The sequence below is a fragment of the Dasypus novemcinctus genome, chromosome 2 (assembly GCF_030445035.2).
Source record: "Dasypus novemcinctus isolate mDasNov1 chromosome 2, mDasNov1.1.hap2, whole genome shotgun sequence".
NCBI classification, from domain to species: Eukaryota; Metazoa; Chordata; class Mammalia; order Cingulata; family Dasypodidae; genus Dasypus; species Dasypus novemcinctus.
In genome coordinates, this window is record NC_080674.1 from 182,747,709 (window position 1) to 182,759,771 (window position 12,063).

The window sequence follows — 12,063 nt, forward strand, 5'->3', positions numbered from 1 at the left end:
GGACGGTGGATCCCTCCCGCTCTGTAACCCTGGGACACGCACGTCCTCGTTCCAGAATGTTCACTCTCAGACAGGAAGCCACACTCTGCAGGGCCGAGGTCACTCCTTGGTGGGCACCATCCCAGCTAACGCCGTCCTTGGAAAGCCTGCGGGACTGTTCCTGGAAGCGCTCAAAGACCAGGAGCCTCACCTCCGCGGGGAGCGCTCACCGCCCTGTCCACTCACTTCCTCAGCACATCTGCCGTGGCCGCATTGATGGCAGAGGGGGAAGGAAGCTCAAGAAGTTAAACACAGAATTACCATACGGCCCAACAACACTCCTATGGGCCCCCAAAAGAACCGAAAACAGACTCAAACAGGTATTATAATCCAATGCTCACAGCAGCAGTATTCACAAGAGCCAAAAGGTAGAAACGACCCAGGCGTCCATCGACAGACAAATGGATAAACAAAATGCTGTCTAGCCATTCAATGAAATACTATTCAGCCGTAAAAAGGAATGACGCTCCATACGTGCTACAGCACGGATGAACTTGAAACCAGACATTACACTAAGGGAAAGAAGCCAGACACCAAAGGACAGATGTGGCGTGAATCCCCTTCTAGATATGGAATATCTAGAATAAGCAAACCCAGAGACAGAAAGTAGGTCAGAGGCTACCAGGTGTGGCTCCGGGAGGAAAGAATAGGGAGCTGCTGTTCAATGGGGAGAGAGTGTCTGTTTGGGGCGATGGACAGGGGTTGGTGATGGATAGTGGTGATGGGAGCATACTTTGTGAATGTAATTAGTCACTGAATTGTATACAAAAATGGTTAAAATGGCAAGTTTTATGTTCTATATATGGTACCACAATAAAAATTTTAAAAAAAGAAAGTGAAGGCGTGATGAAGACGACAGCTGACATTTATTGAAGGCACTCAGGGTGCCAAACCCTGTTGTAAAAGTTTTCTATTTTTTACCGAGTATTACTCATTTATTCCGACGGGTACTACTGCTCAGACCCTCATTCTACAGGTGAGAAAGTCAAGGCACAGGAGGGTGGAATCGGCCCAGGTTTGCACAGTCAGGGGCGAGGGGGAATCTGAACCAGCAGTCTCAGAGACGCACCTTTACATTTGCAAAACAAAGATCCGGCACCATTTCTGGGTTCCCACCTTTCACCAACCCCCCCCAACCACACGCCTCCTGGACACACAGACAACTTGGCATACAATCTCTGGAGGGTCACACATCCCTCAGAAGCCTATTTTTGGGCTCCTGGGGCCCAGGAGTCCTGGCTTAAATGCCCACATGGGCAGAGTAGCTTAACTAATGGGGGTAAAGCAGCCTGGGACTATGGAAAAACGGCCTCTCACTCATTTTTCTGGGACCACAGTCTTCTTGATTTATCCTGGCTTTCCTCAGCTTTGATAGAGGCATGGGGTGACAAATATCTGACTTCCCTCTCAATTTTACTATAAGGAAAACAGTGGCACATGCCAATGACAAATCCTCAGCCTCAGTGTCGGGAATCATTAGGGAGTAGTGAGGTCTGAGGCTAATTAAAGCTCACATCTCCACCCCAAGGGGAAGCCAGGCAGCTTCTGCCCTGGGGAGCACACAGCACATCGTCAGATTATCAAGAAAAACCAGAATGCCAGAATCTGACATAAATCTTCAGACACAATGGCAGCAATACATTTTTTCAAGAAATCATGCACCCCCAAACAAAACACGGCCGTGGGCCCAATCTGCCCTGGGATCAGCAGTTTGTGTCCTGCGCTCTCCGGGATCACGCACGCTGGTCGGGAGCTGCAGCTCACAGCCTGGCTGGCCCGAAGGACCCCGAGACGAGCTGTGGGCCCACGCTGTCAGTCCCCCTGAAGGACCCCGAGACGAGCTGTGGGCCCAAGCTGTCAGTCCCCCGGAAGGACGCCGAGACGAGCTGTGGGCCCAAGCTGTCAGTCCCCCTGAAGGACCCCGAGACGAGCTGTGGGCCCACGCTGTCAGTCCCCCTGAAGGACCCCGAGACAAGCTGTGGGCCCAAGCTGTCAGTCCCCACCGAAGGACCCCCGAGACGAGCTGTGGGCCCAAGCTGTCAGTCCCACTGAAGGACCCCGGCAGGTCGCTCCGAGCATGCCACCTCATCCTGCCAAATGACCACCCCTGACCCCCGGCCGAGCCCACATGGCCGTCCAAGAGGAAGTCCACTTTACACGTCCCGGGGGAAGCCCTGAGGCGGTGGCGGTGCAGGGAGCTGTCGATTATCATCGAGTCCAGCCGGGTGCTAACGGCTCACGGGGGCGTGCACGTGTGCGTGCGTGATATGTGCGCGCCTGGGTTTCTCGCTCCCACTTGTGACAATCTCCTTTTTCACCAGGGAAGGGTGGCGCCGGGGCTGAAGCCTTTGGCAGGCAATGGGATCAAGCCAGAATTGGGCAGAATTGGTTCGTTTTCTTTTGTTTCTGTTTATGGCACCGGATGGCGGGTTGCCACTTAGGGATGGTGATGCAAAGGTTTCTTTTTAATTAAATGCATTTAGTTTGTGCAAAGTGAGCCACCTGAAAAAATATATATCTTAACCATTAAGGAAGTAGAATGAATGAGGTCTGGGATGGGCAGTCCCAGTCAAGAGCATCTTATAAAGTGCATTGTTATTGCCGATACGCAGCTGTGAGAACACGAAGTTCACACCGAGGGGAGAAGTCCAGGAAGACTCCAAGAACACTGGAGGGCTCTCAATGCCACGCAGGGCAAGCAGGCCTTTGTTTGGTAGTGGGCAGGGAGATTCCTGGGCAGATAAACACGCTGCCAAAGAACCTGGAAAGCCAGGGACGGAGGGACTTTGGAACTTGACCTGTGCCGGGTTCCCCAGGGCCGTGCGCACGTCAGGCCGCTCCTCGCTCTGCGCGGAGGTCGTTGCCCACCCCAACGTCACCTTTCTTACTGTGTGGAGGTCCCACGACCTCAGAGAAGCCTCGGGAAGGTTCCTGGGGGGAGGGCACCAGGGCTTCTCTAGTAGAGGCTTGAACAACACAAGGTTCTTCGCTGACCGCCCCCAAGCAGCCACCCCGGCTCCAGTCCAGGCGCGGGCAGGGCTGGGTCGCCCCAGAGGTGCCGAGGGAGACACCGCCCCAGGTCCGGAGGCTGCCCGCGGGCCTCGGCTCCTGGCTGCCTCGCGCCTCGCGCCGACGTGCTTTCGCTGCCACGTGGTCTGACGCCTGCCTGCCTCCCGCCTCCTCCCGCAGGAGGCCTGTGGTTACGCCGGGCCCAGCTGCACAAGGCGGGAGAATCTCCTCTCAAAAGCCTTCACTGAGGGCAACGGACTTGGCCCAGTGGTTAGGGCATCCACCTGCCACATGGGAGGTCCGCGGTTCAAACCCCGGGCCTCCTTGACCCGTGTGGAGCTGGCCATGCGCAGTGCTGATGCGCGCAAGGAGTGCTGTGCCACGCAGAGGTGTCCCCCGCGTAGGGGAGCCCCACGCGCAAGGAGAGCCGCCCAGCGCGAAAGAAAGTGCAGCCTGCCCAGGAATGGCACCACACACATGGAGAGCTGACACAACAAGATGACGCAACAAAAAGAGACACAGATGCCTGTGCCGCTGACAACAACAGAAGCGGACAAAGAAGAACACGCAGCAAACAGACACAGAGAACAGACAACTGGGGCGGGGCAGAAATAAATAAATAAATCTTTAAAAAAAAAAAAAGCCTTCACTGAACTGCACCTGCAAGTCCCTTTGCCAAGGAAGGGGACATAGTCACAGGTGCTGGGGATTCGGGTGTGGACGTCCTTGGGGACTGTCCTTCCGTCTCCGGCACAGCAGAGACGGACTGCAGGACAGCGGGGGAGCAGCCAGGGCAGGGGAAGGGAAGGGAAGGGGCTGGAGACGGCAGGCGGGGACGGGGCATTTCCGATCCCCCCCTCCACACCACACGGCTGCTCACATCCAGTCATCCCCACCTCGAGGCTGCGCGCTGAGTTGTACCATCCTCTTCATTCCCGTTTTACTTTTTTAAAAAGTCTACTAAATGTTTATTGTAATGGTTTATATAAAATGCCTTCACAGCAACTTCTTGGCCATTGTTTGGTCAAAGAACTGGGCACCATAAGTTAGTCAAGTTGCCATGGAAGGTTACCTGCAACCCATGCTTAATTCTATTATGGTATGTACGTTACATCAGACATTCCCATTTGAGAGACGAAGAAACAGAGATTCAGAGGTCTCCATGTGGCACCACGACCGGCCCTGGCTCATCCACCCCAGGGCAGGGCAAAGCAGGGCAGATGCACGAGAGTCATGGAGAAGGAATCACAGGGATTCAGCCAAGGCAGACGGGGCACCCCGCCCTGCTTCCCAACCCCGACAATAAGGTTCGAACGCCCACCCCCCACTCCAACTCCTCCACGTTCCCTGCTCCCCACCCAGCCACAATGGCCTCCTCCTGCTCGAACACGGTCAGCACGCTCTCCCCTCGGGCCTTCGTTCTTACCACCTTCCTCGACTGGCTTCCCTCACTAAGCACCTAAGGGGGCTCTCGGGGCCCTGGGCCACACCTCCCGATGGGTTTTGATTTTAAACCCACTGTGGTCATTATTGTCAGCTGATTTATGTGCTTATCGACTGTCTTCCCACCAGGTTGGAAACTCCGTGAGGGCAGGGACAGTATCTCTTGTTCACTGCTGAATCCCCAGCTTGTAGAAGGGACCAGCACACAAGCACTCAAGGCCACCGATAATCCGGCCTCATTTCGTGTGACTCTCTGCCTCTCTCCTTTTGCTGTGCTCCAGCCACGGTAGCTGCTGTTTGTCCTCCTCTGGCCACACGGCCCCTGCCACAGGGCCTTTGCACCTCCCGTGCCTCTGCCCTACAGTGTTTGCAGGACTGCCTCCCCCTTGTGCTTTGGGTCCACCCTATCTAAAGCATCTGCCCCTGGCCCCCCCTGCCAGGAACCTCTATCACATTTCGACGTTTATTTTTCTTCCACTCATAGGCTGAGCAAGACCAGTGATAAGGAGGAACCCATTCCAAGGGGCCTCCAAAAGTCATCCAGCAGGGGACTGAGCCTCCCTCCTCCCCTTCCCCCCAGCAGGAGCAGAACTGCCCCTGCCAGAGGACAGGCTTCGTGGACCGTGGGCCAGTCCCTGCCTTCAGTTTCCCCAGGTGGGGACGGTCCCAGCAGCCTCAGCCGCCTTCCCGGGGCCCAGCTGCACCCTCGTGCCTTCCGCTGAGCACCTGCCCTGGACCAGGCCCCAAGACCGAGAACTACTCTACAATATTACTGGGAGGTGAGAGAAAACAAATGGAGCGGAGAGGAGGCGGAGGACAGGAGATAAATTCCACCTAGAGGTCCAGGGCAAGGATCGAAACGGCCTCGTGCAGGCCGCGATACTGCTGCTGACTCTTCAAAGCTAACAGTGGGGAGGGCACTCCCGGGAGAAAGCGCCAGAAGAGCAAGGGCCTGGCGGTGCCTCCTGCAAGCAGTTTGGCACAGCTGGACAAGTGAGAGCTGGGACGGTTCCAGCACAGGGCAGCCCAGGAAAGCCTTGTGTACCAGGGTTTAGAATATATTCTGGGGGCACTGGGGAGCCATAGCAGGACTTCCCAGAAGGGGTCTCTCAACGTGATCTGAGGACACCTGCTGGTCTGGCCTGGAGACTTCATTTGCTGTGTGGCCTTGGGTGAATCTCAGTCCCTCTCTGGTCCACAACTGTCTCATGTTTCAAATGAGCAGACTGGTTGCATGACTTCCAGCCGTCGCGTTCTGCGGTCTCGTTACCACCCTCCGGTGGCGTGCTAGAGTCGGATTTTCACCAGCCTGTGAGAGTCACTGTTACATTTTCAGGAATTTTGTGAGCTGGTTCTTAAATCCAACCATTATTAAATATTACATGACATCAATCTCATACTTTCAAAAATTAAGTTAAAAGCAAAGATACTAAATATGCAAACCTCACCACATCCCTAGCTATTTTAACGAGCTTTTACCGGTAGCTTTGCCTCGAGGTTTTTTACATCTACTGCATCTGAACAGCAGAAATCCCAGCGAACGGTGGGCTACTGCGTTTGTGGCCCCACCTGGCTGCTTGATGCCGACCGTGGTGGGGACACTGACGCCACGGAAAGTGGCAAATACGAGACCCCCGGGCTTTCCCTCCCAGAGTGCTAACCGTTAGACATTTACCAGCACAGCGCGCTCTCCTGCTCTCAAAATACACGTTGGAAAAGAGGCCCAGCCTTGACGGGCTTTCTCAGAGAACGGCCGCCAGCTCCGGGAGCTGCAGAGCAGGGGAGGGCTGGAGGCCAGCCGCCCCCGCTTCCCGCGCGCCCCGGCGTGTCCGCGCACAGAGCCGCCTTGTCCGTGCCCTTCTGGGCAGGAACCGCTGACCACACGCCGCTCCCGAGCACTTGAAACGTGCTTACGGCAACAAGCGGGGAACCAAATGTGTAGCCGTGTTTACTTTTAATGGACTTAAATCTGATTCTCGATTCAGGACTGGGAAACGTTCAAATGTACTTGGGGCAGCTTGGGAACGGGAAGTTGCTTTTTCAAGTAGAAAGCTGATGAAATATAAATACAGATAGTGCTTTCCGATGAAAATTTAGCTCCTGAATTGAGGTGTGCCTGAAGTGTAAGCCACACACTGGCTTTTGAAGACTTAACATATAAAGAAGGAAAATAGTCATACATTTTTATATCCATTACACAGCAAAGTAGTAATATTTTTGATCTATTGAGTTAAACAAATATTATTTAACTGCACCTATTTTGCTTTGCTTTTTTAAGAAAATTTCCATTTATATATGTGGTTCACATTGTATTTCTACTGGATGTGCTTGTCTTGGAGCATTTCGGGTTGTTTTCCTCCCCCCACTTATGCCATTCGATATTCAAAAGCAGAAGTGGTGATATGAAACCACTGGAAGGATTTTGCTAAGGTTACACATTCTGGAAGAAAAGGAGCTAATTTTGTCAGATAGCGGGAGGCCGGGGAACTGGTAAAAGCCCTGTGCCCCACCCGGGGGAAAGCTTTGAGGGCGCTGGCTGTCACCGCTGGGGCATGGGGTCCAGGATATTTGAGTAACAGCCAATTTCTCATTCCAAAAACCAAGCCCTGGTTTGGTCAGACACTCCACAAAGAACACCTTGTTCCTAGAGCCACGCAGCAGGCATGGACTGGCCACGAGATGGGCCTGAGAACCATCACACAGAAGGAAACACCACCCGTTTGGCCACACTCTTCAACCCTGTCGCTTAGAACAAGGCGACTTCACCCTTCTGTGCTCTGGGGCACGCTAGTGCCTATACTTAGACTGCCTTTCCTTCTCTTATCCCTCTGGAAAACTCCTATTCATCCTTCAAGACCCTCTTCAAAAGTGCCTTCCTCTAAAGCCTTTCCTGACCAAGATGACCAAGGGGTCTACCCTTACAGCTTCTTGGTCAGCCGCAATGCTTTTACTCCTGCCCCCTCCAACCTGATTTCCTTCTAAATTAAAGAAAATATAACTCTCCCCTGGCAAGAACTTTCACTGATTTCCATTACCTAAAAAAAAAATGGTTCTCAAACTTAAAACAGGTGTCAGAGACACCTAGAAGGCGCCTTAAAGCAAAGACAGCTGGGCCCACTCAGCCCAGAGTTTCCGAGTGAGTCCTTCTGTGTGAACAAAGTGATGCTAACGCTGCTGGTCTGGGGACAGGCTTTGAGAGCCACTAACCTAAAAGGTCAAGTGCAAACTCCCACCTTGGCAATCAAGGCTCTCTGCCTCATGGCCTCCACTAATTTCCTGCCTCGTCTTTCAGGATGTGTGCTGCCTGGTCCTAGTCTAGCCAGTACCCACACACGCCACACCTCTCCATCTCCAGACGTCTGCCCAGCCTGGACTCTCTCCTTCAAACTCCTTCCCCTCTTGAATAATGAAATGCCTTCAGAACCCAGTTCTAGTGCCCCCTGCCTTGATCTCACAATGTCTAGAAGCCAAATGCTCAAAAATGAAGAGATAGCACATTTAAGGGTCTCCAAAGTAGCCAACCTAGGCTGCAGAGAGAGCAGCCACAGGAAAAGGAGGGCAAGAAATGTTCTTGGCTAAAGCAGCATCCACCAGCCTAAAGTGACAACTTTGGGACAGAAAATCCCACTGTATCTATCTGAACAGTCTCACGACAGTCACAACCCAGTGAAATGAACTGCTCCTTTTCACTGTCTGATTTTCCAGCGCTGCCACTTTGACTGTGTGGAGGGGACTGTGGGGGAAGAGGTCCCTAGCCTCTGTTTCTAATTTTCTTCTATCAAATGGGGATAAAGTAACAACCTCATAGAATGAAGAGTAAATGACCATAATCCAAGTTAAATGCATAGCAAGAGGCCCAACACATAAGCAGTTGAGCCCTCAGTAAACGTGGCTATTGCTGGCATTAGCTTTGGGCCTGGGAAAGCAATGGACTTGGGACACAGCCCTAATCAATAATGAGACCAGATACATAACAGGAGTTTTCTTAACGAGTAAAAAACTGGCTTTTCAATAAATGTTGAATGGATGGCTAGGGGGATGGAAGGATGGTGGATGGATGAGTGGGTGGGTGCATGGACGGATGGGTAGGTGATTGGGTGATTGAGAAAATGGATACAGTGGGTAGGTGAGTATTTGGGTATGTGGGGGGTGGGCTTATGGGGGAACTCTTTCAGTTACTATCAAAAGAGGCTCTCTGAGGGCAGTTCAGTTTGGCAATAGACACTTAAAATTTTTTTAAATTCCACTTCTAATAATTTATTCTAAAGTAGTTCTTAGACAAGAAAAAAAAAACTCAAAGATGTCTAGCATGGAATTGTTTATAATAGCAGAAAAGAGAAAGCAGCCTCAATGTCCAAAATAGAGGATGGTATAAGCAGAGGATGGGATTCTTTAGAACAACAAAAAATGAAGAGGCAGGTGTTTCCTAACAGATATGGACAGATGCAAATGTACTTTACATAAAGGAGTAAGAGGTAAAGCAACAAGTATGGTACAGGAACACACACACACACACACACACACACACACACAGTTTGCTGGGATCCTCCTTCCCCTGAAGGCTTTCCTGGCCAGACGATGTTCCCACATCAAATCCTTGGGCTTCTGGCCCAATCTACTCTGACAACTCCCTGGTTAACCTCAACACTTTTTTTTAGGAGTACGGGGGATTGAAACCAGACCTCCTACGTGGGAAGCAGGAGCTCAACCACTTGAGCTACATCCGCTCCCCAACCTCGATGCTTTTTTCTTACCCCCTGAGACCCGATTTTTCTTCTAAAACATGGAATATGTGAGTCTAAAATACAGAACATATCATCTGCTTAGAAAAAGTCAAGAATATATTCCAAATGTCATCAGCGGCCATCTCTGGTGGTGAAAATCTGGATGATTTAAATCTTTTTTTTTTTTTTTTAATTTTCAATACACTCATTTTTCTCTGATGACCCTATATATAATATCTGTGTAGTTTCTTAAGAGCAGAAAAGCCTCTTTTAGAAGCAGCTCTGAATTATGACAAGGGAAATACATAATGTCAGCTCCGTCGCCTTTAGTGCATGACCACAACTAAGAGACCCACCCTCTCCGAGCCTCTGCTTCCTCCCCTGGAAAAGGGGAGCTCCACTTCTGCGGCTCCTGGAGGGAACGGAAGCAGAGGGATTTGCACCGTGAAGCCGACAGCGGGTGGTGGTGGTGGTAGTACTCCAAGCCCCCTCTGCTGTCTAAGGGGCACCCCAAGGAGAGGCTCCCCGGGCAGAGGAAAGCGGGCCTTCACCTGGGCCGGGGGTGGGGAGTGCAGCCAGGCTCGGAGGACAGAGCCCTGGGCAGGGGCAGGAGGGCCAAGTTCTCAAGCCCCTCGACCCACTGCCTTCCCCTCCCCGGGCTTCAGTTTTCCAATCTGTGAAAAGAGGAAGATAAACTGTGACTGTGGTTTCTCAACTCTCCTTTGACTTTTCCGAAGCATCAGGATCCTCTTCTTAAACGAAACAGACACTCCCCTTTAGCGTTAGCAGTCGTGTTCCTAAAAACCAGGCATTCTGTACGAACTGGAGTATGTTTCCCAGTATTTCAGTAGAAACAAAATTAGGAAACATTATATGTCGACTCCAATCCCTCCACCAATTTCCTAAAAGACAACACAGTAAAACCCTCGAGATACATGATGGACTCTCACCACAGGGCGGGCAAAGCTTAACATCTCCCTCCCCGCTCGCTAAATAATTACCAGGGCTGTTAACAAGCTGTTGCCGTGCGCAGTAACGTGACCCTGGACAGGCCTCCCCGCTCCAGCGACATCTGCGAGGCCCGGCCCCTCTGACCCTCAGCTCCTTTGTCAAACGCCTGCATGGGATCCTGACGTTTTTCCAAGTGCATCGAGAATGGATGCAAGACTTTTCCTGCACATCATTTTGTTACAAATGTCGTAGAGAGTTTGGGGGGCATAGATATGTATGTTTTCTATAGGGAATATTAGCTGGGGGGAAAAACAGCTTTGGAGAGACCTACATATGCTAGGAGGCGTGGGCTCTACAGGCTGAGAGGCATTAATGCCAGGAGAACGGCGGGGGAAGGCCATCGGCAGGGCAGGTTGTCCTGGGACAACCAGGGGGCACCCCAGAATCCTCCTCTAGAAGTTGAGGGGTGGTGCTGAGGTGGGGAGGTGGGGCTTGAAGTGGCACCTGCACTGTGCCCATGGAGGCCGGGAATGCCCAGCCAAGCACGAGACTGCTAACAGAGGATGGGGGATGTTAGAGATGTGTTAGTCAGCCAGAGGGGTGCTGATGCAAAATACCAGAAGTGGGTTGCTTTCTATAAAGGGTGTTTGTTTGGGGTAGGAGCTTACAGATACCAGGCCATAAAGCATAAGTTTCTTCCTTCATCAAAGTCTATATTCCCGTGTTGGAGCAAGATGGCTGCCGACGTCTGCAGAGTTCCTTTCTCCCCAGGTCGTGCTTCTCTCTGGGCTCAGCTCCTCTGTTTTCTCCATAAGGTCAGCTGTAGATTATGAGGCTCTCTAGGCTTTGCCTCTCTCCACGAGGTCAGCTATAGACTATCAGGCGAACAGCTCTGTCTCTCTCGCCATTCTCTGTGTTCTTTTCCTGGCTCAGGGCCTCTCTTCCCAGGGCTCCAGCTCAATTCTCCACCATCAGATGCCCTCAACTCTGTCCTTTGCCATGCCTTTTATCTGTGAGTCCCCATGCTCTAATGACGTGGCCCAATCAAAGCCCTAATCATCACTCAGTCATGCCCCCAGTACAGACCAGATTACAAACATAATCCAGTACCTATTTTTGGGATTCATAACCATATCAAACTGCTACGGAGAGCCCCTGCTTTACTGCTGCTATTGAACCCCCAGGGAGAAGCAGCAGCCGTGGTAGTACAGGGGCCTCCACTTCCACTGCTGCTAAAAGAGCCAACACTGAATCAGCTCTTACACGTCCCCTCAATACCTAATCAGCTCGCACAAGCCGGGCACTGTCCTAAGTACTCAACGTGAACTCATTCATTTACTCCTCATCGCAACTCTAAGAGCTAGGCACTATTATTATCCTGTCTTACAGATGGAGAAACCAAGGCCCAGAGAGGTTAAGAATTTGTTGTGGTGGATTAAATCACACCCCTTCCTCCCCTAAAAGACATGTTATGTCCCTACCCTTTTCTTTTTTATACCATTTCCCATCCCCTTTTGTTTTGCTGTCTGTGTCCATTCACTGTGTGATCTACGGTGTCTGCTGTCTTCTCTCTCATTTTCTTCTCTAGACTTCAACGGGATTCAATCCTGGGGACCTCCAATGTTGGAGAGAGGTTCCCTGTCATTGGTGCCACCTCGGCTCCTGGTTTCCGTCATGTCTCACCTCGACTCTCCCCTGCGTCCTCTCTCCTCTCTTTTTTTTTTTTTCTTTAAAGATTTATTTTTATTTATTTAATTCCCCTCCCCTCTCCTGGTTGTCTGTTCTCTGTGTCTATTTGCTGCGTCTTGTTTCTTTGTCCGCTTCTGTTGTCGTCAGCGGCATGGGAAGTGTGGGCGGCGCCATTCCTGGGCAGGCTGCACTTTACTTCGCGCTGGGT

General features: G+C 51.7%; 1 protein-coding gene across 1 annotated transcript in view; it reads right to left on the reverse strand.

The window, feature by feature from the left end:
* Positions 1-12,063, reverse strand: part of STK10 (serine/threonine kinase 10) — a 126,301-nt gene that overhangs the window by 90,565 nt on the left and 23,673 nt on the right. The gene's annotated exons all lie outside the window — the stretch shown is intronic.